This window comes from Trachypithecus francoisi, unplaced genomic scaffold (genome assembly GCF_009764315.1).
Source record: "Trachypithecus francoisi isolate TF-2019V2 unplaced genomic scaffold, Tfra_2.0 Contig00586, whole genome shotgun sequence".
Classification (NCBI taxonomy): Eukaryota; Metazoa; Chordata; class Mammalia; order Primates; family Cercopithecidae; genus Trachypithecus; species Trachypithecus francoisi.
In genome coordinates this window covers 2,696,957-2,720,891 of record NW_022680749.1, presented here as the reverse complement: position 1 = coordinate 2,720,891, position 23,935 = coordinate 2,696,957, and the positions used below count along the sequence as shown (strand labels likewise).

At 36.6% G+C, this 23,935-nt stretch overlaps 1 long non-coding RNA gene across 1 annotated transcript; it reads right to left on the bottom strand.

Annotated features, from left to right (window-relative positions):
* Positions 1-1,392: 1,392 nt before the first annotated feature.
* Positions 1,393-23,052, bottom strand: LOC117085808. The gene is made up of 3 exons (XR_004438081.1): positions 22,872-23,052; positions 3,813-3,951; positions 1,393-2,839 (listed from the first exon to the last, which is right to left on the bottom strand). It is a non-coding gene; the product is annotated as an uncharacterized LOC117085808 (long non-coding RNA).
* Between the last annotated feature and the right edge of the window lie 883 nt (positions 23,053-23,935).

Sequence of the window (23,935 nt, the reverse complement as noted above, 5' to 3'; positions counted from 1 at the left end):
TGGGACATTCCTGTACTCCCAGCTAGTGGGAAGGCTCAGGAGGGAGGATCATTTGAGCCCAGGAGATTGAGGCTGCAGTGAGCGATAATTATGCCACTGCACTATAGCCCAGGTAACAGTGAGACCCCATCTCAAATCATAATAATAATTTTCTCTCTACCAAGTTCTCAACTGAGAACACTGTAACAAAAGACAGTTTAATAAGAGAAAAACACAATTTTATTTACATCTATACCTCACATATGCATGTATAAACTAAAAATAAAATTCTAAGCCCCTTAGCTGACTGAAGGGACGATCTCTTGGCCAAGGGAACCTCAAAGTAGCTTTGAAAACTGTGTTCTAGGTCATGAGATGGGAAGGTCAGACAGGCCTCATTACACTCCACTCCTTGCTAATTGCAATTAGGCTTTCTTCACTGAGGCTTAAACAAAAAGTAGCCCTTTCAAAAGACTCCACCACTAATATCTACCAACTGCCTGATGCTACACCTCCTTTTTTTACCTGTTAAGAGACCACTGACCATGGAGGTGTTCTAGCCAGTCCATGGAGAATGCCCAATAAGAGCTTTTGTGTCCTGTCCTTTATTTTTTGAAATTAAGAGAACGGGAAACTCCACCCTCAGATCACCGCTAGTTTTTGAACATGGAGACTCGTGAAGCTCTATTGCACGTGTGCACACGTGCACACACACACATTTCTCCTTTCATAAGTATTTATGACTCCTCCTATTGCTTATTGAATATGTATATGTGGCCACCCTACTCAGCATAAATCCCTGTTCCCTTTGGCCCTTCCTCAAAGTATCTGTTTCTGGCTTTAGGCTGGAGGCTATCCTTCCCCATCTGTCAGAATGGCCGCCTGCGAGCTATAATCCTCTATAAGAAACAAAGTCTCCTCTTCTCCTTTTTCTACATGTATAAGTTGTGTTTTTCTTTTAAGCTAATACATGGGAGATACCTAGGAGAAAATCAGGCGGCTTAGAATTCAGGCTTGAAGCCATTTTCAGCTAAGGACAAATAGAATTGTCACAATATGCCCCAACAGACAGACCAAATGGACTTTCTGTGGCTACAATGAGACAAAGCAAAAAAAAAAAAAAAAAATCTAAAACAAACAAATAAAAAACTCCAGAATTTCATGGCTAGTAGGATGAAGGATTGTTCATATATCCTGTTGTTGTTAATTTACATAAGATTTCTTTTCTGTAATTAAGCAGAAACCAGCTCCTGGAAAACATTGCCAAAACAACTATAATTGAAAAATTTTTCAGCCAACACTAATAAATCACTGGACTCCAACTGTCAATGCCCTTTTCTTGCCTTGTGGTCCTGCGCGCACTCTGATTAGACAAAGACTGTTTTTATCACATTCTTTATTGATAAGTGACCATAGACCTTAAGCCAGTTTCAGTCAGCTTGTAGAGACTATGCCCAAATTGTCTTTTTGCCCTAGAGTTTACCTTTTGACAAAAACAGCCAAATCCCAGCTAAAACGTCACCCCCAAGTGAAAATGGAATGTATGTTACATACAAGTTTATCCAATTTGCAAGCACATGACTATAAATATTCATACAGTTTTCCCAACAGTACTCAGTATGTATGTAAGACTGACTCTGTGAGAGTTTTTTGGTGGGCAGGTCTATGCAAACCTACCCCAAAGTCCTACGAAGCTGAGAGGCTGAAGAAAGAGGCTGGTAAATCTGGTATCTAGAAACACTTAATAGGAACTTAGAAACAGAAGCCACACGAGTGGCTTGTGCAACAATGAGATAAGATGATGGGTTCCCACACCATTAGCCCCCAGACCCGGAGGAGTTCATCTATTGTAGGGGAGATTATATGTAGAGGAGAGGCACACATGCTTCAGAGGGAATGGGTAGAAATTTGCCCTAAGAGCAAGATTTATGGTAAGTACTTTGCTCTTACACAAGGGACAACAGATAAATTGGAAACCAGAGGCCTTCCAGAACTGGGGTTAATCAGAAGCCAACATGGCGGATGAGCGTCCAAGATGGAGTTGCTTTGGCCTCCAGATTCCACTCCCCTACTTTGGCTTTTATAATCTCACACACCCTCATCTTCTGTTATGGTCTCTGAGCCTTTAGGGAGAATACTAGATAGGATATAGGTTTAGCAGAAGTGCACTGGCGATGGGAAACAGATCACGCCCAGTGGGGTTCCAAATGAAGAAGATTCACAGGCTATTGGATCACCTCTTGTCTTCAGCATATCATGACTTCAGTTTTCTTAGAAGAAGTAAAACAGAGATACATACTATTAATAATTTGAACAGTAGAAATATAATGTACACAAGGATTACAATCGAAAGAGAAATTGTATGCCAGTTATTAAAGAGCATGAAGAAAATTAAAACCCAGCTCTTTTTTAGAGATATCTTGTAGCCAGCAAATAGTTCAGGATAGCCTAAATTGTAGGCAAATAATAAAAATTCAAAAACAATGGTCAGGAGCTAGAATCCAATTTTTTCTCTCTCCAATTTCTTCATTTCTACCAAGGTTAAATTGTGGCAGGAACAATTTATTTGCAAAGTTTTAGTCTTGTTATAGTGAGACATATAGACCAACTCCCTGTTCGTTCTGTGAAGCATGCACTTTCAAATTTTCCTGAAAGTCACATTTACCCAATCTTGGTGTTACAACTTTTTCTCTTCTATAGTTCAGAGGGTGGGAGGGAGTGGTGCCAGTGGCTTCTCTCCTGTTGTTCAGCAAGCAGGAGAGAATGTTACAGCTCTTTTATTCCCACTGCTTGCAACTCAGCAAGCAGGAGCATTACAGGTCTTTTGCTTCCATAGTTCGATGAGTTCTAGGTTCTTGTCCTGTAACCAAGAATAATAAGATATGCAGACACCTGAGAGTGAGTAAGGCCGAGTAGAATTTTATTGAGCTACAGAAAGCTGTTAGCCACACAAGGGGAACGGAAAGTGGGTAGCTGCCTGTGAGACTGAGTCCAGAATTTTTATGGGCTTAGAAGAGGTGAATGTGTACTGACTCATCCATGTATGGTCTTGGAAAAAATCACTTTTCAATTGGTTAAAAGGCATCATTCAGAAGGAATCAATTGAGAGTGACTAAGATGGGAATAGAAGTTCTCACTCTGGTCATGGACTCTATCTGGAACTGGCAGCTCAGTTTTCAGGATTTAAACTGTCTTTGTCTTGAAGGTCAGCTTTCACTGGGAATCCATCTCTGTCTGCCTCTGAATTTGTCCGTCTTCTGCCACTATCAATCCACCATCTGAAGAGGTACATCTAGCTCTTAGGATAGGGACAATGACCGTTCTAATTGCGTCATACTGACAGGGAGCATTAGTTTGGGAAAATGGCAGTCAGATATCATTCAGGGACCTGTAAGTGTCCCTGATAAAAAGGGAGCTATTATCTAAGGCTCCATTTGCATGACCATTTGGAGTGTGATGGCCTTTAGGCAAGAAGAAACAAATTTTATAAGGAGGTTAAGTATGCATGGATCAAATATAAGTACTATACAAAGAGGAGCTAAAAGGGAACATTTAGTGCCAAAAGAAAAAAGTAGACTAATTATTCTGAAAACAATGTTGTGGCCAGAACTCTTTCACCCTTGTGAGGGAAACTAAATCTTGTATGGGGGAGGACAGTTAAATTTTAGAAGAGAGATAGTCATTTAAGGGAGTAGATAATCCCACGGGTGTTCAGGATTAAGGGATCTTTGGCAAAGACATCTTATAGTGAGGAACAGAATGAAGATAAGAACATCAGTCATAGGCAGGACTATAAAGAGAACATTCATGGAAGGTTAATTATAAACACTTACCTTTTATGATTTTTGGCTTGAGGTCTCTGATTTCTGCACACTGGTGCTTTGGGTGCTCTTCTGGGTCCACAGAGGTAATTCTGTCAGTTCCCCAGGTCTTTGCTTGAGTGTAATGAACATATTCCAGTGGCCTTCACTGCTGAAGGAACAGAAATAAGAACAGTATAAGATTCCTCCCACTCCAGGCATGCTGGAATATTAATGTTTCAAGAGGAAACAGAAGTTATTCATCTAAGCATTGCCATTTCTAGCCAGAATTTTGAAGGAGGGCCCTGGGTTTGGAGTTAATAATTTAGTTTTCCATTTCATATTTGCCATTTTGTAGTTTTAAGATTTGGGGTAGATTATTTAACTTTCCCACATAAAATATATTTTACCTAAACTGCTAAACCTTACCTTATTTTATTTTATTCTTTTTTATTTTATGTATTTAGTTTTTTGAGACATGGTCTCATTCTGTAATCGATCCCAGAGTGCAGTGGTATGATCATAGCTCACTGCAGGCTCCACTTTCCAGGCTCAAGTAATCCTTCCACCTCAGGCTCCTAAGCAGCTGGGACTACAGGTGCACACCAACACACCCCGTTAATTTGTGTATTCTTTGTAGAGATGGGTTTTCTCCATGTTGCCCAGGCTGGTATCAAACTCTTGGGCTCAAGTTATTTGCTTATCTCAGCCTTCCAAAGTGCTGGGATTATAGGTATGAGCCACCACACTCAGCCTAGTCTGAACTTTCTTATATATAGAATGCTAAGGAGAGTTGGTGTACTGTTTATCTTTCAGAATGGAATTAATAGATGAGAACCCTTTATAAGCAAATATGCAAACAAAAGGACAAAAAATTACTTCTGTACCCTCTGTAGTCCCTTAAGGCAATAACTTATTTTTGTTTGCTTTACCAGGAATTTATATTCTAACAATTCCTCCTTATTGGCCATTAGTAAAATTCCCGGGAGTCTATTTCAGGGCTTCAGTCAATCAAGTACTTATTAAGAACTTACATATTCTTAGGATTTTTGTATTAGACATTAAGATTTTATGTTCCACTTAGAAGATTAAGAATAATAGGTCTAAATATACTGTAGCACGTATACTTCTTTGTTTTGAAAGGCCTAACCAATCATTTGTTACTGTTTTTCTGTTTTTGTTTTGTGTAATAAAAACACCTAAAAATAAACACATAAACAAACAGAGACCAGTATTAGATCCTTCCATTGCAAGGAAGTAAATACTTAAGATAGTAACTGCTTCTTGAAATGGCAGGTATCTGTCATGTGCTCACACTCCCACCTTGCCTTAAGTTGTTCATTCTCAGAAGTAAATGAAAAGCTAGCCAAGGTCTCAGATTTAATATCAATGTTCTATTTAGACTCAAATATGCGTACCTTGGGTCCAAGTAGGCACATCTAAGTCCATGTATTTTCTTTTATAAAATGATCATATTGCAACTCTTTGCTTTTATATTATGTATTTCAGAAATAACAGAAACATCAGATAATGACTCTCCAATGTTTTTGCATGATGAAAAATGTCTGGATATATGGAACTCACCTTAGTTTCCATATCTACATATCTAGCTATGTAACAAAAATGTGTTACACACATATGACACAGAAATCAGATGTGTTAAGTATGAGACTGCTTTCTGGTTTGCTATTATATCTTAATAGTATATAGACATATTCTCATAAATCTTTAAATTTTATTTTTGTTTGTTTACTTATTTATTTTGAAACAGGGTCCAGCTCTGTTACCCATGCTAGAGTGCGTTGCACAATCATGGCTCACTCTGGCCTCAAACTCCTGGGTTCAAATGATCCTCCCACCTCAGCCTCTGAATCAGCTAGGACTATAGGTGTGTGTCACCATGCCCAGCTAAATTTTGTATTAGTTTTGTAGAGACAGGGTCTTGCTCTGTTGCCCAGGTCAGTTTCCAACTCCTGGCCACAAGTTTTCCTCCTACCTTGGCCTCCCAAAGTGCTAGGATTACAGGCAGAAGTTACTGTGTCTGGCCCACTTATAAATTCTTTAGGTGAGTTATGGGGGACACTGTTATTGTCTCAGTTGATGTAGGGAAATCCACATGCAAAGTAAGAATTCAATGGGATATTAAACTTAACCTTATTCTCAATATGAAACCAACCCAATTGTCATATATAAATATTTATGGGTTTTTGAAAAAATAGAAATTGATCCTCCCAGTCTTAAGACTTGAAATTTACATTTGTATCATCTGAGTTCCTTCCTCAGGAAACTGACCAGATCACAATATCTAGACAATGAGAAGCCAGTCCACTCATTTGCTTCCTTATCACTTCCTAATTCCCTTCTACAGGTAGCTATCCCTTCCCCCACATAGCTCTTCTTTCCCCCACTATATAAACCTCTCAATTTTAGCTAGTCTGGGAGATGGATTTGAGACTTATTTTCCTTTCTCCTGGTTGGTGTCACCCAAATAAAAAGACTTCTTTCCTGGCAATACTTGTTGTCTTGGTAATTGGCTTTCTGTGCAGTAAGCAACAGGACCTAGACCAAACCCCTGGAGTTTCAGTAACAAATACTTGTGCCACTCTCAGAAACTTCCTTAGGTTTCCTTGAGAAAAAGTGAAGATAACACATAAATGAATCTATCTTACATAACCCCCCCCACCCCCAAAATGGCATTTATCTTCTTTGTCTACAATGTCTGAAGCTGAGGTCAAAGAATTGAACTTTTATGAAAGTAACAAGGTTTTCCTCTCCACTTTTGTAGCCCTCTTCATTTCTTTTCATTAGGTACCCTATCCCATTCTATTGCTTTAATATTCTGCCCTTAACATAATTGATGGGTTGAGAAGTTGAGATAGAGTAGGGATGGGACTCAGCACTTGCCAGACCTGGCCCTTTCACCCTCACATATGCATTTTTTCCATACCTACCAATTATCACAGCTTACACCACCACCTCTCCTGGAGCCATTCCTGATGATCACAAGACACTGAAAAAACTAAGATAAGCAGTACCCTACCATAAATATTAAGGGAGTTAAAAAGCAGCATCCCACCACAGCCATTGCTCAAAGGAGTTGATTCTGTTGCCCACATGCACACAAGAGCAGAAGAATGACCTATCTTTGTGCTTTGCCTCATTATAATACTAAAATCCACACCCAGGGAGAGGCTTATCTGCCATTTTGTGATCACGTAGTGTATGTACTACCATGACTTCTCACTGTGCTTGTGTACCCTGAGCTCCACCCTGCACATGTAAAGATTGTCACATACCTCATGCATATTCATGTCACCTTTCCTAAAAACATAGCAAAGGCCTGCCCTTAGCGAACTGGCTGGAGAACTCATGCACTTACCTTGGCTCCCTGGTATTAGAGCATAAGCCACTAATAAAGGGCCTTGTCTGAGAAACTTGCTTGGCTTTGTGTCAATTTCTATTGCACAGGAGCCTAAGAACCTGTGGTCAGTAACTGAGGCACCTGTAAACATACTCTATTGTTCTTCCAGTTTTTCCTTTCTTCCCAGCTATGAATTCAGACAGGATATGTTGGTGGCTCTGTTTAACCAAAAAGTACTGAATTTTTCTCTATACTCTTATGAGTATTAAATAAAAGGAAATAATGTCTACAGTGGAACCAAAAGTTTTCAAACTTGCCTGTTCAGGGTAACTCTTTCTTATAGAAGTCAATTTTTTTCATATTATTATTACTTTTTTGTTTCTGCCTCCCCTCTTCCCACAACTTCAACCTCTAATTTCTATTCACTTTATTTTTATAGAATTTTCTTTCTCCTATGTAGTTCTGTGAAGGGGGTGTGTAGTGGGGATAATCTATATGATTAATTTTGTCTTTGTTGAGTTATTTTTTATTTTTTATTTTTAACGGCAAGCTTATCCTTAATTTGCTGAGTTCTTGACTATATTTTGTTATGTCCCAAATATGTTGAAGTCTCCTATCACTCCTACAACTGCAAAAGAAACATGATTTTATAGTTTCATCCTTGTTTTTTTTTCTACACTGTAGACTATAGAAGATGTATATACTGTCTTTTTTTCTGAAATTTCTAACCTAAGTTATTGTCTTTTTGTCAGTTTTCACATTTTATGAAAGTCATGCATACATGTAGTTTGAAAAGTCATAGTTTACACTGAAGACTTAAGCCAACTGTCTTATGTCCCGCCCATCTCCAACTTTAATTCCCTCTTCCTAGAAATAACCACTCAGTTTCTTTTACCTGTTTTCTCTAACATCAACATCCATCTTTCTAAATAAATTTTTTGTCCTTTTTGTTTTAGATATTACATATTGATATCTTTCCCTGGATGAGAACTATGTAACTCAAATACGTTCCTCTTCCAATATTCTAACACTTTATGTCCTCCACTTTTCCTCCATGTAACATACTATTTGCTTAGAGTAGTATGTATAGAGATTGTTATTATGATATGTAATTTGTATTCACATTTAAACCATAAAATGTACCATTAGTATATTCCCTTTTCTGTAATTTTTAGTTATCTTGAAGTTAAGAATTGCCTCATTTCCTCATTTTCCTTTTTTTTTATGTTCTAATTCTAAAAATAGCCTCTGAAATTGTTAATTTTCTCTGAAGTACATTCAAAAAATTATTTTGTCCTTTTTCTTCCTGCCTGCCTTTTTGTCTTCCCCCTTTCTGTGTTTTCTACTCCTCCCTCCTTCCTTCTTTCTTGAATTTTTCTGGACTTATACCCCTTTGATTCCTTCATACGCCTTCTTTGGACTGCAGTATTATCTCATGGTATTATCTCTCATAAATCACACTTGGATGTCACTTCACCAGTAATCTTGGAGATTTCCTTAACCTCTCATCTGTGATGATACAATGTCCTATTCTCTGCCTTGGTCTGGAGTAGAGTTATTTCTAGAACGTTGCTGGGAAGGGTATATGAGAAATATATATTTTTTGATATTTTATTTGTAAGGTATCTTGACTTTCTCTCAAAATCTTCAAAGCAGTATCTTAGTTTCTTCTAGCTTCAGTATTGCCACAGAGAAGTCCAATGATATGCTGATTCCTGGTTCTTTGCATAGTATATGATCTTTTTTAGTCATCATTTCTTTGATGTTAATTTGTGTTGTAGTGTATATTAGTAATTTGTTCCTTTTTATTGCTTAACACAATTCCATTGTATTAAGATGTTTTGTTTATCCACTCATCAGTTGATGGGAATTTAGACTGATTGTATGAATTTCACTTCCGCAAATGTTTATATACATGACTCTGTGTGAACATACATTATTTTTTTTCCTTAGGCAGATAAGTAGGAGTGGAACTGCCAGGTAATATGGTAAATGTAGGTTTAAATTTTTAAGAAACTGCCAAACTGCTTTTCAAAGTAGCTATACCACGTTACCTTCCCACCAGCAATGCATAAGGGTCTCAATTTCTCACAGCTTTGCCAATACTTACTCTGGAAGGCTTTTTCAATTTTAACTATGCTAGTGTGCATGTAGAGGTATCTTACAGTTTTAATTTGCATTTCTTGATAACTACTTCTGTTGAGCATTTTCTCATGTACTGATTATCATATCTCATAATGCATCTATTAAAATATTTTGGCCATTATTATTATCAAGTTGTAAGAGTTTTTTATAGAGTCTGGATTTAAGTCCTTATTAAGATGTATGATTGGCAAATGCATTCTCTCAGCTGTAGCTTGTCTTTTCATTTTCTTAATGAAGAGCAAAAGTTGTAAATTTTGATGATGTTTAACATCAATTTTTATTGAATACATCATGCTTTGATGTTGTATTTGAGAGATCTTTGCCTAATACAAAATTATAAAATTTGCTGGGTGTGGTGGCTCACCCCTGTAATCCCAGCACTTTGGGAGGCTGAGGTGGAAGGATTGCTTGATGGTGGAAGTTGGGGACCAGCCTGGGCAACAAAGTGAGGGCCTATCTCCACAAAAAGTTAAAAGTTAGCTGAGCTAAAGTTGGGAGGGTCACTTGAGCCTATGAGGTTGAGACTGCAGTGAATTGTGATCGTACCACTGCACTACAGCCTGGCAGACAAAGTGAGGCACTGCCTTGAAAGAAAAAAAAGAAAAATTATACAATTTTTTCCTGATGTTTTCTTTGCTAATTTTTTTTTCACATTTTGTACTTATTTTTAAGTCTATTATATATTTTGAGATTAGTTTCTTATGTGGTATGAAGTGTGGGTCTAAAATAAATTCATTGTTTTGTATGTGGATATTCAGTTGTCTCAGTAGAAATTGTTGAAAATGCTATCCTTTTCCCATTTAATTACCTTGGCACTTTTGTTGAAAATCAGTTGACCTTTCATTTAATGATTTATTTTGGGACGCTATTCCGTTCCATCGATCTATATGTTTATTTTTATAACAAGACTGCACACACTCTCAAATACTACAGCTTCATAGGGTATTATAAAATTGATTATGATAAGTCCTCCAGCTTTTCTCTTCTGTTTCAAAATTACTTTGTTCATTTAAGGTCTTTTCCTTTTCCATATCAAGTTTAGGATCAGCTTACGAATTTCTGCCAAAAATCTGGGATTTTCATAAGGATCGAAACTGTAGATCCATTTGGGGAGAATTAACATCTTAACCATATGAATTATTTCTCTATCCATGAATATGAAATGTCTCCCATTTATTTTAATATTTAATTTATGTCAGCAATATTTTATAGTTTTCAGTATACAGGTTTTTCACAACTTTTGTTACATGTATTACAAAGTATTCTACTCTTTTTAATGATGTTGTACATCGTATTGTTTTCTTAATTTTAATTTCTGAAATTTTCTTTCTAGTATATAGAAATCCGGTGACTTATACTGAGCATAACATTTTCAAGGTTCATCCATATTGTAGCATGCATCAGCATTTCCTTCTTTTTTAAGGCTCAATAATATTCTATTTTATGTTTATCCCACATTTACACCACATCTATTTTGGTGTATCGATGTTACATCTTGAAAATCTGTTAAATTTTTTTTATTAATTCTAGTAGTTATTTTGTAAATTTCTGAGGATTTTCTACACGAGGAATCATGTCTTCTGCCAATACAAAAATGTTTCCTTCTTCCTTTTTAATCTGGAGGAATTTACTTTTTATTTCTTGCTTTATTGTACTGGCTAGAACTTATAGTACAATATTAAATGGAAGTAGTGAGAATGGATGTACTTGTCTGGTTCTTGATCTCAGGGCAAAAACATTGTCTTTTATTCTATGTATGATATTTTTAAGCTATAGGTTTTACGTAGATGCATTTTAATAGGTTGAAGATGTTTCTTTCTATTCCTATTTTACCGAAAGCATTTATCGTGATTAGATGTTGGAATCTGTTGAATGTTTTCTCTGTATTTATAGAGAGGACCTTGTGGATCTTGTGTTTTTGTTCTTTATTCTAATATAATGCATTAACTAATGAATTTTTGATTTTTTTTTTGAGTAATACATGAGAAGTAAAATTATGTTATATTAATCTTAAATTTCTGGTATAAATGACACTTGGTCATGGTGTGTAATTTTTTTTTTTTTAGTATATTGATGGATCTAAAAACTGTTTTGTGGCTGGGTGCAGTGGCTCATGCCTGTAATTCCAGCACTTTGGGAGGCCAAGGTGGGTGGATCATCTGAGGTCAGGAGTTCGAGACCAGCCTGACCAATATGGTGAAACCTTGTCTCTATTAAAAATAAAAAATTGGCCGGGCGCGGTGGCTCAAGCCTGTAATCCCAGCACTTTGGGAGGCCAAGACGGGCGGATCACGAGGTCAGGAGATCGAGACTATCCTGGCTAACATGGTGAAACCCCGTCTCTACTAAAAAATACAAAAAACTAGCCGGGCGAGGTGGCGGGCGCCTGTAGTCCCAGCTACTCGGGAGGCTGAGGCAGGAGAATGGCGTGAACCTGGGAAGCGGAGCGTGCAATGAGCTGAGATCCGGCCACTGCACTACAGCGCGGGCGACAGAGCGAGACTCCGTCTCAAAAAAATAAATAAAATAAAATAAAATAAAATAAAAAATTTAGCTGAGTGTGGTGGTGGGAAATCTGAGCTACTTGGGAGGCTGAGCCAGGAGAATTGCTTGAACCCGGGAGGCAGAGGTTGCGGTGAGCCGAGATTACACCACTGCACTCCAGCCTGGGCAATTAAGCAAGACTCCGTCTCAAAAAAACAGACAAACAAAAAACCTATTTTGCTCAAGATATTCATATGTATGCTCATGAAAAATATTTTTCTCTAGTTTTTATTTTGCATAATTTTACCCCTCAGCTTTAGAATAAAGGTAATATTGGCCTTACAGAATGAGTTGGCAAATATTCCCTCTTCCTCAATTTTTTTTCTTCTCAAACTTTTATTTATTGGAGATTAGACCTCCTGAAATAATATTCTAAATGTAGTATCTCATTTCTCTTATGCTTATCTTATTTTTGTTATTGTCATAAAATATATAAAATGTAACATTTTCCCTTTTAACTATTTTATGTGTATGATTCAGTGTAAATACATTCACGCTGTAGTGCATCCATCACCATCATGCATTTCCAGAACATTATTTTCCCAAACTGAAATGCCCTATGCATTAAACAATAACTTCCCATTCCCCTCACCCCAACCATGGCAACCACTATTCTACTTTCTGTCTCCATGAGTTTGTACCTATGTACTCTAGGTACCTCATGTGAGTGGGATCATATCATATTTGTCCTGTTGTGACTGACTTACTACACTCAGCATAACGTTTTCAAGGTTCATCTGTATTGTAGCATGCATCAGCATTTCCTTCCTTTGTAAGGCTCAATAATATTCTATTTTATGTTTATCCCACATTTTGTTTATTCATCCATGGACATGTGGGTTGCTATTACCTTTTGTCTATTGTGAATTATGCTATAATGACCATGAATATACAAAAATCCATTCAAGTACTAGCTTTCAATTTTTTAGGGTGTATGCCCAGAAGTGGAATTGCTGAATCATATGGTAACCTTTTGAGTTTTTGAGGAATTACAACATCATTTGTTGCATTTGTTACAAAGGGACTGTACCATTTTACATTCTCAGCAGCAATGTACAAGGATTTCAATTCCTCGGCATCCATGCCAATCTTTTGTTTTTGTTGTTGTTCTATGAGAGATGGTATCCTTCTATCGCCCAGGCTGGGGTGCAGCGGTGTGATCTCAGTTCACTGCAACCTCTGCAGCCAGGGCTCAAGTGATCCTCCCACCTCAGCCTCTCGAGTAGCTGGGACTATAGGCATGTGCCACAATGCCTGGCTATTTCTTTTTTTTTTTTTGTAGAGAGCAGGTTTCACTATGTTGCCCAGGCTGGTCACAAATTCCTAGGCTCAAGTGATCTGCCAGCCTTGGCCTCCCAAAGTGCTAGGATTATAGGCATGCACCACTGTGCTCAGCCTCCAACCATTTTTTTTAGATTAATGATTGACATTTGAATGGGTGTGAAATGGTCTCGGTATGGTTTTGATTTGTATTTTGCTATCAATTAGTGATGTTGAGTGTCTTTTAATGTGCTTTCTGCCACTTGTATATAGTTTTTGGAAAAATATTTCTTTATTTGCCCATTTTTTAGTTAGGTTTTTTGTTGTTAATTTTTTGAGATTTTTCTTTTTCTTTCTTTCTTTCTTTTTTTTTTTTTGAGACGGAGTCTTGCTCTGTTGCCCAGGCTGGAGTGCAGTGGCACAATCTCTGCTCATTGCAAGCTCCGCCTCCTGGGTTCACGCCATTCTCCTGCCTCAGCCTCCCGAGTAGCTGGGACTACAGGCGCCCACCACCACGCCTGGTTAATTTTTTTTGTATTTTTAGTAGAGACGGAGTTTCACCGTGTTAGCCAGGATGGTCTCGATCTCCAGACTTCGTGATCTGCCCCCCTCGGCCTCCCAAAGTGCTGGGATTACAGGCCTCAGCCACCGCGCCCAGCCCAATTTTTTGAGATTTTTCAAAGTTATCTATTTAGAGCTGTTATTGCAACTTTTATTTCAGTTAAAAGTTAAATATATAAATATATATAGTTTTGCTATTTTCTATCCTCTCTACCTCCTATGGTGCAATATTTTCTATCTCAATGGGACCATGAGTTATAGATTAATAATATTGTACTTACTCTTTATATTGCCTGTATTAACTAGGCTATGATTCCCTTTAAAGATTTTTATTTCGGACTCTATTTTTTATGTTATCACTACCAATGATTTTAAGATCTATAATTTTCTGTTTCTATTTAACAGCGAGTCTCAAAATACATTAATTTAAATTGACATACATATTTGGCCAACTGGTAGTCTTTGTTTGGGGTGATCTTACTAGTCTGTATCATTGGAGGTTGCCTCCCTCACTGTACCAGACTTCATCTGATTTTTATCTCTTTTTTTAGAACCATTTTCCTACAGGGGAATCTTATCTTCTGCTTCTGAGGAAGGAGCTGTGAGTCTGGAGCAGAGTTATAAACCTAGCTACATGTGTTCTTGGAGATGAGTCATCTCATTATTTAGAATTCAGATTTTCACTCAGTCTCTGTATTTTGATTACATGTCTTGCCTTTAGCTGTGTCTGGTTTTCCTGAGTCTAAGGCTTTTTGTTTTGTTGTTTTAAATAGAACTTCCTTCTTCTGCCAAGTGTGTGGGAGATGTGATCCCCTGTGCACAGGATAGTGAGAATGCCTGGAGTTCTATCTCTCTCTTCTTTTTTTAAATATGGAATTTGAATCAAACCACCAGCTTTTAGCCCAATTTGGCATACATTAGTGGTTCCACCATTGGCTGAATATTAGAAGTGTCTTGCAGATTTGAAGGAAAACAATATTAAACAAACAAAAAAGTGGAAAAGATCGAAAAAAGAAGGGGAAATCAATAATTTACTAGCCAGAGTTTCTGGTAGATAGAGGATTTTTTAAAAAACACTGAGTGCCTGCTGTGACTGTACAGCCAGGGTATGGAATAGCTGCCTTTCTTTTTATCCCTAAACCTTCCATAGTTCCTGTCTTATAGCATCTCCTGCCACTATTCTCTTTTATAATTAGGCTCTAGCCACACTTTTGCTGTTTCATTAACGCTCTGTGTATAAGCTTTTATGGGGGATGGTGGGGAGAAGACAGTTGCCAGTATTTTTCTTTTGATTTGAATTTCATGATTAAGATTTCTGAATTCCGCTTCCTTGCCTTCTTCAAGAATCTATTAAAATATCTGAGTTTTTGCTTTTTTCCCTGACCATCTGATTTTAAATAGCAGCACTCAATTTCTTATTTTTTCTTCATTCTATACTTTATTTTTCTCTATAGAGTGTTTGTTAATTTTAAAATAGTACAGTTTACATTTTATTTCTTAATTTATTTTCCCTTGTTCTTCCAGTAAAGTAAATGTTCTGTGAACCAGGAATTTGTATTGGTTCCATTCCCAGCTTTTCCTCCAGATCCCTAAATAGACCTAGGTGTAATTCTATGTTTAATAAAAAGTTGTTGACTCAAGAAATAAATGATGAGTTAACAAATAGTAATATTTCAAAATATGTGAGAAAAGTAGAGAAAAACTTCAATATAGTATAACGCTATAAATTTTATTTCTCAGCTTTTGATAGATCAAACAGACCCCTAAAATTAGGGAGATAGTAGGTATTCTGAATAAGATTAGTACTAAATTATTTTATGTTTTCAACAGTAAAAATAATATGAAAGATTAATAAACTCTTTATACCTAATATAAAAATTATTTAAAAAGTAATAACAGAAGTAGAATCGAAACCTACAGATACTTGAAAACAAAACAAAAACAAACGCCCTTCCTAAACAATTCTTAGTCAATGCAAATAACGATGAAACATCCGATTTTAAACTTCTTAAGTATGTGTCTCTATGGATTTGACTAAAATATTAAGTAAAATAATAAAATAACTTTTTTTTTTTTTTTTTTTTGAGGCGGAGTCTCGCTCTGTCGCCCAGACTGGAGTGCAGTGGCGCAATCTCGGCTCACTGCAAGCTCCGCCTCCCGGGTTCACGCCATAAAATAACTTCTTAAGTAAAACTATAAGCAAACAAAAACTCTACATTTTGCCAGTAATAAATAATATCACAATCACCTTATTTGACCCAGGGACATTGCTTTATAAAATCAACCAGAAGAAAAACGCACTTGCACGTGTATTGAAATTCCTTGAAAACATAGAGATACAGTAGCTTCCAAATAACCAGGAATCTCAATATGAAATAAAAATATATTTAAGTACAAATATGCTGGAAAAGTTTAAAAGTGTATTTTTCATATGTATTCCTTTAAAATAGTTATAAATTCTTTACCCTTGTATTTAAATGTGTTTTCTTATTACATCTCATACTTAGTATTTCAATAAAAAACATATTCTCTAAGGCTAGTAATAAAACCAAGTTAATATCTTTGCATAGACTTTTATTCACTTTTCATGTTATGAATCTCCTTTTGTTGTTAAGAAAAGTACCCACCTGCGGTTCTGAAGAGCCACAACTCTCATCTTCAAACAGGTCAATGCTCTAAGCAGTAATCCCGCAACTGGAGACAACGTAAAAGTCAATAAACTCCTCCTGTTTCATAAACAGTGAGCCCTGAAAGCTGAGTGTTTATGACAGCAGGAGCTTTACTGCTGAATGACATTTTCTACTACTCTGGAAATATTGTGGAAGAGAACAGAGCAAGGGCAAGATTATCATGGCAAAGATATAAAGATTTTAAAATTTTTGCTTTTTTTGCAGAATTTGAAGAATAAATAAATAGAATTGATAAGCGAGAAAGTATGTTTGTTGCATACAAGAATTATGTGAGCTATTTACTGAGTTTATCAAAGGCAGGCCTTTGGATCAACTCTGGTGAGAGCAGGTCACTCAAAACAATGCCATTGGATTTAGGAGCATTCTCTACTGCCTAGAAAATACTAAATGAGGAAAAAAATAAATAGGTAAATAATGTGTACACCAAATGGTGGCTCACACGGCTCATGAAAAAAATATATGTTGGCAGGGCGCGGTGGCTCACACCTGCAATCCCAGTACTTTGGGAGACCGAGGCGGGCGGATCACGAGGTCAGGAGTTCGAGACCAGCCTGGCCAACATAGTGAAACTCCATCTCTACTAAAAATACCAAAAGTCAGCCAGGTGTGGTGGCAGGTGGCTGTAATCCTGGCTACTCAGGAGGCTGAGGCAGGAGAATCACTTGAATCTGGCAAGCAGAGGTTGCAGTGATCCAAGATTGCACCACTGCACTACAGCCCAGGTGACAGTGCGAGACTCTGTCTCAAGGAAAAAAGAAAAATATATATGTTGATAATTTTTTGCTTTTAAAAGTAATAATGCTTATTGGGGTAAATAAAAAATGGAAGAAAATTTTTGAAATTGTGTATACAACCATGACCCAAAGACTTTTCCTATTTTGAAGTGTCTCTTTTCAATATTTTATTTTTACCTATTTCTTTTTATTATTTTTATTTAAAAACATAGAAATGGGGTCTCACCATGTTGCCCAGACTGGTCTCCAACTCCTGGCCTCAAGTGATCCTCCCACCTCAGCCTCCCAATGTAAACTGTGATTACAGGTGTGGGCCACTGTGCCTGGCCTGTTTTCAGTATTTTCAACATGTGTATACGTCTTAAACTTTAGTTTTTAAATTATAATTGAAATTCTTGTTCATTTTAATTTAAAGTTGCCTTACCTCCATAAGATAATTGAAATACTGTTCTCCAAATTTCTCAAATCAGAAGAAAGTACTGTTAAAAGTGTCCGTTGTTTTCTTTTCCACATTTTTCTATACACACGAATAATCATATATACATAAATGTGGATGTATGTAAACAACTTTATTTGTGAAATAGGCAAAATTTTAAATCTGTGCACTATTGTTTACAAAAATCTACATTCTCATTTTTTAACTTTTAATTGATAGGAATTGATAAGAACATTTCACATTACTGTATGGTATTTATAACTGTCATTTTTAATGGTTTTACTAACATTCTGCTGAAAGAAAATGCCAAAATGCAAATAGCATTTACTTATTGTTATATACTTGGATTATGTGAATTTTTAGGCATGTAAGTTATGTTTTGACAAACAACTTTTTGGCCTTAATTTATTTTTTTATATTTGAATTAGAGTTAATGAAAGAAAACTCTTATCGTTTAGTATAAAGTTGCCTTTCTAGTGTGTTATACTATTTTTATATGCTCACAGCAATATTTCAGAGTCATTAAAACTTAATCATTGAAAACTTGTAAACACAGAAATGACATAATGTTATTCACAATTTAGATGAAAGAAACAGTAGGCAGAACTAGTTAGAAATTGAGTGCAGCAAATAAGGCAAGAAAAATTATGTGAAAACCTAAAAATATTTAATAGCACAAGCAATTATTTATGTACACACACACACACACGTTTTGTTTGTTTTTTGAGGCAGATTCTCACTCTATCACCCAAGCTGGAGTGCAGTGGCGTGATCATGGCTCACTGCAGCCTCGACCTCCCAGGCTCAAGGGATCCTTCCACTTCAGCCTCCCAAGTAGCTGTGACTAAGGTGTGTGCCATCAGTTTCAGCTAATTTTTTTTTTTTAAATAAAGATGGGTTCCCACAATGTTGCCCAGGCTGCTCTGGACCAATATTTGTTTTGTAAAATTTTCTTGAAATATGTTCAGCACCTAGCTCAGTGATGCTCCTCCTGCCTTGGCCTCTTAAAGTACTAGGATTACAGGTATGAGCAACTGTGCCCAGCCTAAATTATATATTTTAAATACGCTGTTCTAAGAATTGTTCTAAGCTCTCTGGCAGGTTCTTGAGACAAGGTCCAGATACTCTCTTCTGAATATATATAATTAAAATAGTTTATATATATAAGTGAACTTGAAATATTTAGAGCATAATGGGGAAAACTTGGTGAAAATGACTTCATTTTCAGGCTTGGTGACTAAGTGAATGATAATTTTTTTTTCACCCTTTTTCTTACTCTGTTGTTGCAACATTCCCCTCCTTCCTCCATCATTCTTAGTGCCATCTCAACTAAATGACTCTTACTCATTTTTCAGGACTAGGAAAGATGTCTCTTCATGCAGAAGACCCTCCACGACCTAACCACATTTAATACAATGCTGCTCCTTGGTGCTTTCTTATTCCCTAAACAGACAGAGGAGTGGTATCTTTTATTTACTTATTAAATTTCAGTACTAAATTCTTCTGTTAATAATTCCAAGTTCTGTTGTTCCTGTACTTCTGAAGGAAAAGAGTGGCAGATCAGAAGAGAAGAACTGCAAGCATAAGAAAGCCAAACCATCCTGACATTCATAGGTTTCAGTCATTTCCTAAGAAGCATTTTTCCCTGAACCATCTCTTCAATGACAAGGTCCAGTATAGAATAGCAGCTTGCCAGCTTGACATGTACTTATTCTTTGCCTTCCTCACTCTCAGTTAACAAGTTCCTGTTATTTTGCTATTCCGTCAAGTCATAGACAATATTATTATGTGGTTGAATTAATTTAATGTCATGCAAGGTCATAATGGCTGTACAAGCATCATCTTGTATCGATTTCTGCACCATTTGCCATGAGCTTGACTCAAAAAATTCATTTACTGCTGTTTCACTTCATTTGGAAGAATCATAACTGCTTAGATCTTTTAGAACAGATAGTCTCTTAGGAAACAGACTGAGGTATATTTTTGAAATTCAGTGCTATAAAATGTATAAACTAAATCATCATGTAATTCTGTCTAAAAATGATTTGTTTTCCTTGAAAAAAAACTATTCTTCATAGTTAGAAAACAAAGAAACTGTTTTATTCTACCACTTAGTTGTTTCTATATAAATTTCATAGGTGTAATATTATATGGGCATTTTGCATGTGGCCAGTGCTCTTAAGGGCTTTTCCCACAATTGTAATTTATCTTTCGCTGAATTTTCTAACTTAATCATGACAGCATTCTGAAATTATCAGAAATCTCATGAAAGTAAATTTATTTCTTCATTTCTTTATGTTTTTAAAGTTTCCTCTCAAGAAGAGAAAATGTTTTATTTTTGACAATATGTGTACACAGCCTATATTCACATCTTTGCCATTGTCTTATTTGGACATTGAGACAATACTTATTTTCAATCAGCTCTAGATGTCAAAGTATGTGAATTCACATTCTGTTGGGAAATAGAAAAGTAAAAATGCAAAAATTCTTTAAAATGAAGACTCACTTTTTTCTAACTTCTGTGTTCTTTATCTTACCAATGTCATCTTGCTCTATAAATTTTCACAAAGATATAATTATCATTATTAATTTTTCTTTGTTTTGAGGTGAAAGTTTTTTTATAGGCACTTTCAAACCTAGGAACATTGGAAAAATTTACAATATTTGCTTTGTAAAATTTTCTTAAAATGTGTTCAGCACCTAGTTCAACAATATATTCTCTATGAATTTCTTCCTAAACTGTTTAGCTAATATTGACCTCTGACTTCTCTGAAGTTGAGGATGCCAACTTCTTCCTTTGTATCATCTACATCAGGGATCTGTACAGTTCTGTAAAGGGCTCATTATTAAGGGTCTTTGGGGATTATATGATTTTGTTGTACCCATTCCAACTTAACATTGGGTGTGAAATCAGCAATATGTAAGTGCATGAGCATGATTGTATCCCTGTAACACTTTATTTAGAAAAACAGTTGGTGGGCTGGATTTGGACAATAAGCCATAGTTTATAGACCTGTGGTCTATAGCAAACTCTAATAATGAGAATACCACCAGTGGCTAGATGGGTAGCACGAATGCAGCAAGCCAGGTGCATTCCTTTGACAGATTACTTTGTTTTGTCTATTAAGGAAGTAGAGCTTTTATAAGAAAAATATGTGTTTTACTGATTTTTATAAATAGATGTGTTAGTCGATTTTGCATTTGTTATAAAGGAATAGTTGAAGGTGGACAATTTATTTAAAAAAGAGGTTTATTTGGATCACAGTTCTGCAGGCTCTATAAGAAGAAAGGTTCCAGCATCTGCTTCTGGTGAGGACCTCAGGAAGCTTCCAATCAGGATAGAAGGCAAAAGGGAGCTGGCAAGTCATGCGGGAGGGAGCAAGAAAAGTGGGAAGTGCCACACTCTTTGAAACAATCAGCTTTTGTGTGAACTAATTGAGCAAGAATTTATTGCCACAGGGAGGGCACCAAGTCATTTACATGGGATCCACCCCTGAGATTCAAACACCTCCCACTAGGCCCCTCCTCCAACACTGGGGGTGGCATTTCAACATGATATTTGGCAGGGGAAAATATCCAAACTATATCAAGAGAGTTTTATTGTGTTTTCTCACATCTGATAGAGTTGACAAAAATAAGGACAATGTCACGATAGACTCTGTGCTTTGATATAGGTAGAACAGCAGGGAGTACTGAGGACTATGGAATAGAAATAATACCATATAGGAGAGAGGCACAATGTTTCAGATATTCCAATTTCTCCAATTTAAAAAATTGCATTAAAAATTCCCCCAAACTTAAGTGTTGTCAAATAATTTAAAAAATTTTACAGGTCAAGAAAGTGTGTTTTATATAGAACATTTCTACAGGCTGAAGTTGAACCAACTATTCGTAGGATTGGTCTCACAGCACACAGCATAAGAATAGTGTGTGAGAAACAGATGCCAGTTTACTAGTTTACTGTGCTCTGTCGGGGGTCATGTGTTAGATAACCGAAAAAATATGAATCCTGTTAAAAAGACTAGAAATATCAAGTATCTTATTTTCTCTTATAGACACAAACTAGTTTATCAGTTGATCATTGGCCAGAAATGTATGTCTAAAGGGTTTCTTTGATCAGAACCTATGTTATTCAATTATTGTCACTAGAGGCGGCCTTCATAGTGGTTTTGTTTGGTAGCACTTTACCTGCTCATTCTTTAACATATACATATCAGTTATTTGAGCAGATAAGATCTAGTTGATAATCACAAGTGCTATTTATAAAAAAAGAAAAAAAAAATCTCCAAACCTATCCAGCTGTGGTTAATAGTGAATGTTGGTGGCCGGGTATGGTGGCTCATGCCTGTAATCCCAGAACTTTGGGAGGCTGAGGTTGGCAGATCACCTGAGGTCAGTAGTAAGAGACCAGCCTGGCCAACATGGTGAAACCCTGTCTTTACTAAAAATGCAAAAATTAGTCGGATGTGGTAGCAGGCGCCTGTAATCCCAGCTACTCGGGAGGCTAAGGCAGGAGAATCCCTTGAACCTAGGAGGCAGAGGTTGCAGTGAGCTGAGATTGCACCACTGCACTCCAGCCTGGGTGACAGAGTGAGACTCTGTCTCAAAAAAATATAGAGTAAATGTTGGCATAGCCATAGCATGATGTTGGGTACTGATGGTTTGACCACAGTTCAATAATTAAAGTACCAAGATTCTCATTTTTTTGAAGAGGGACTGGGCAGGGGCTATCTTCACTTGTGCATTAGACGAGAACTAGGATGATGCGGGTTCTATTGGACATAATGAACAGGAGAAGAGTCCTCATCTTGAATAACAGAAGACCCTAAGGATGGAGGAACATCTGTTCAAAGCTTAAGACCAAGTTGATGCAGAAAGCAAATGTAGAAAGAAGAGACAAAAAAATGACCATATTGAGTATGCTGATAGGTAGACTTGAGAGAAAAGATGGATACTAAAGTTGAGTAAAAAACGTATTAAAAGATCAGGATTAAGGAGCAGATGAACTGTGAGTAAAGGTAAAACTCAAATGAGCCCACAATTTGCCCCAGATAATACACAATGATTTATTGTCTTATGGGGAAAGATACAGACATACAAATTAAAGGTAAAAATCATTCACTAGGAGCCTAGTGAATTCTGTGGCAGGGATTTAAAAATGGTTACTTCATCAGTTTCCTAAACCATTATCCCTTCAAATGTTGATGAAGAGAAACAAGCCATGCCAGAAACCCAGGCATTAGTAGCCAATCGTAATGAGAAACTCAGCACGAAGCATTCTCCACTGGGAAAAATCCTAGAAATTTCTAAGTACTTTGACATATTTGTAAGCAAGAAAGCAACACCACTGTGAGCAGTTACCAGATGCTAGTGAGGCTCGGGTAGAGCTGGAACGATGATGGCAGTTACCAGATGCTAGTGAGGCTGGGGAGAACTGGAACGATGATGGCAGTTACCAGATGCTAGTGAGGCTGGGGAGAACTGGAACGATGATGGCAGTTACCAGATGCTAGTGAGGCTCGGGGAGAGCTGGAACGATGATGGCAGTGTTACAGCTCCGCAGTCAAGGCAGACAAGATACGGGAATATTTTACTCTTTGAATTTAATCTAATTAAGAAAGATAAATTTTGTTCTAATTTTTTCCCCATTGTAAGAAGTTAACTACAACTCAACTTGATCCAGGGCAGATTTGGCACAGCTTTTGGATGAGTTCCTTATTTCATATGCCTAGTAGCAACATCGCTGGATGAGTTCTCAATTGTATTGCAGGAGGGATGTGTGGCTGTTCCAGACTAAAGTTGGGTGCAGCTATTCATAGTTCATAAGTCTTTGGAAGGTCTAATAATTTGTGTAGAGTGAATACATTAACACAGTAAAATTCTCTGAGAGTCTTTTTATGCATTGTATCCATATCCACAGGTTTTTAAGCAGATTTTCTTTTCTGCCTTTCTCTTCCTTTTTTCTTTTCTCAGTAGCAATAGCTATGATCCAAATATGGCAGGCACATTTCTTTGAACACGTGCATTCATAAGCACAGTTAGTGATGAATGACAATATTGAAAGAAGAGTTTATTTTTTTAAACACCCACTAAAGACAGATGATTAAAAACTTCAGTATGATTTAACATAAATTTGTCAAAGCTATATTTTGAAAATACTCGTACATTTAAATAAGAAGCTGTAAAACACAAGAAGCCATTTAATATTTCACATAGCTGCAAATGCATATATTATTTGAGGTCAAATTAGGCCATAAAATATAAAAGTTAAATTGTAAAGGAAGCATAAAATTCCATCCTAGATTGATTGCGTAATATCTTAGCGGAAGACATAGGTATGTGATCAAGGTTCTGATGAAAACAAAGATTTTTGGGTTTGATAAAGATTCTTTGCCTGCTCAGACTTAGGCTCCTGAAGCTTCTCC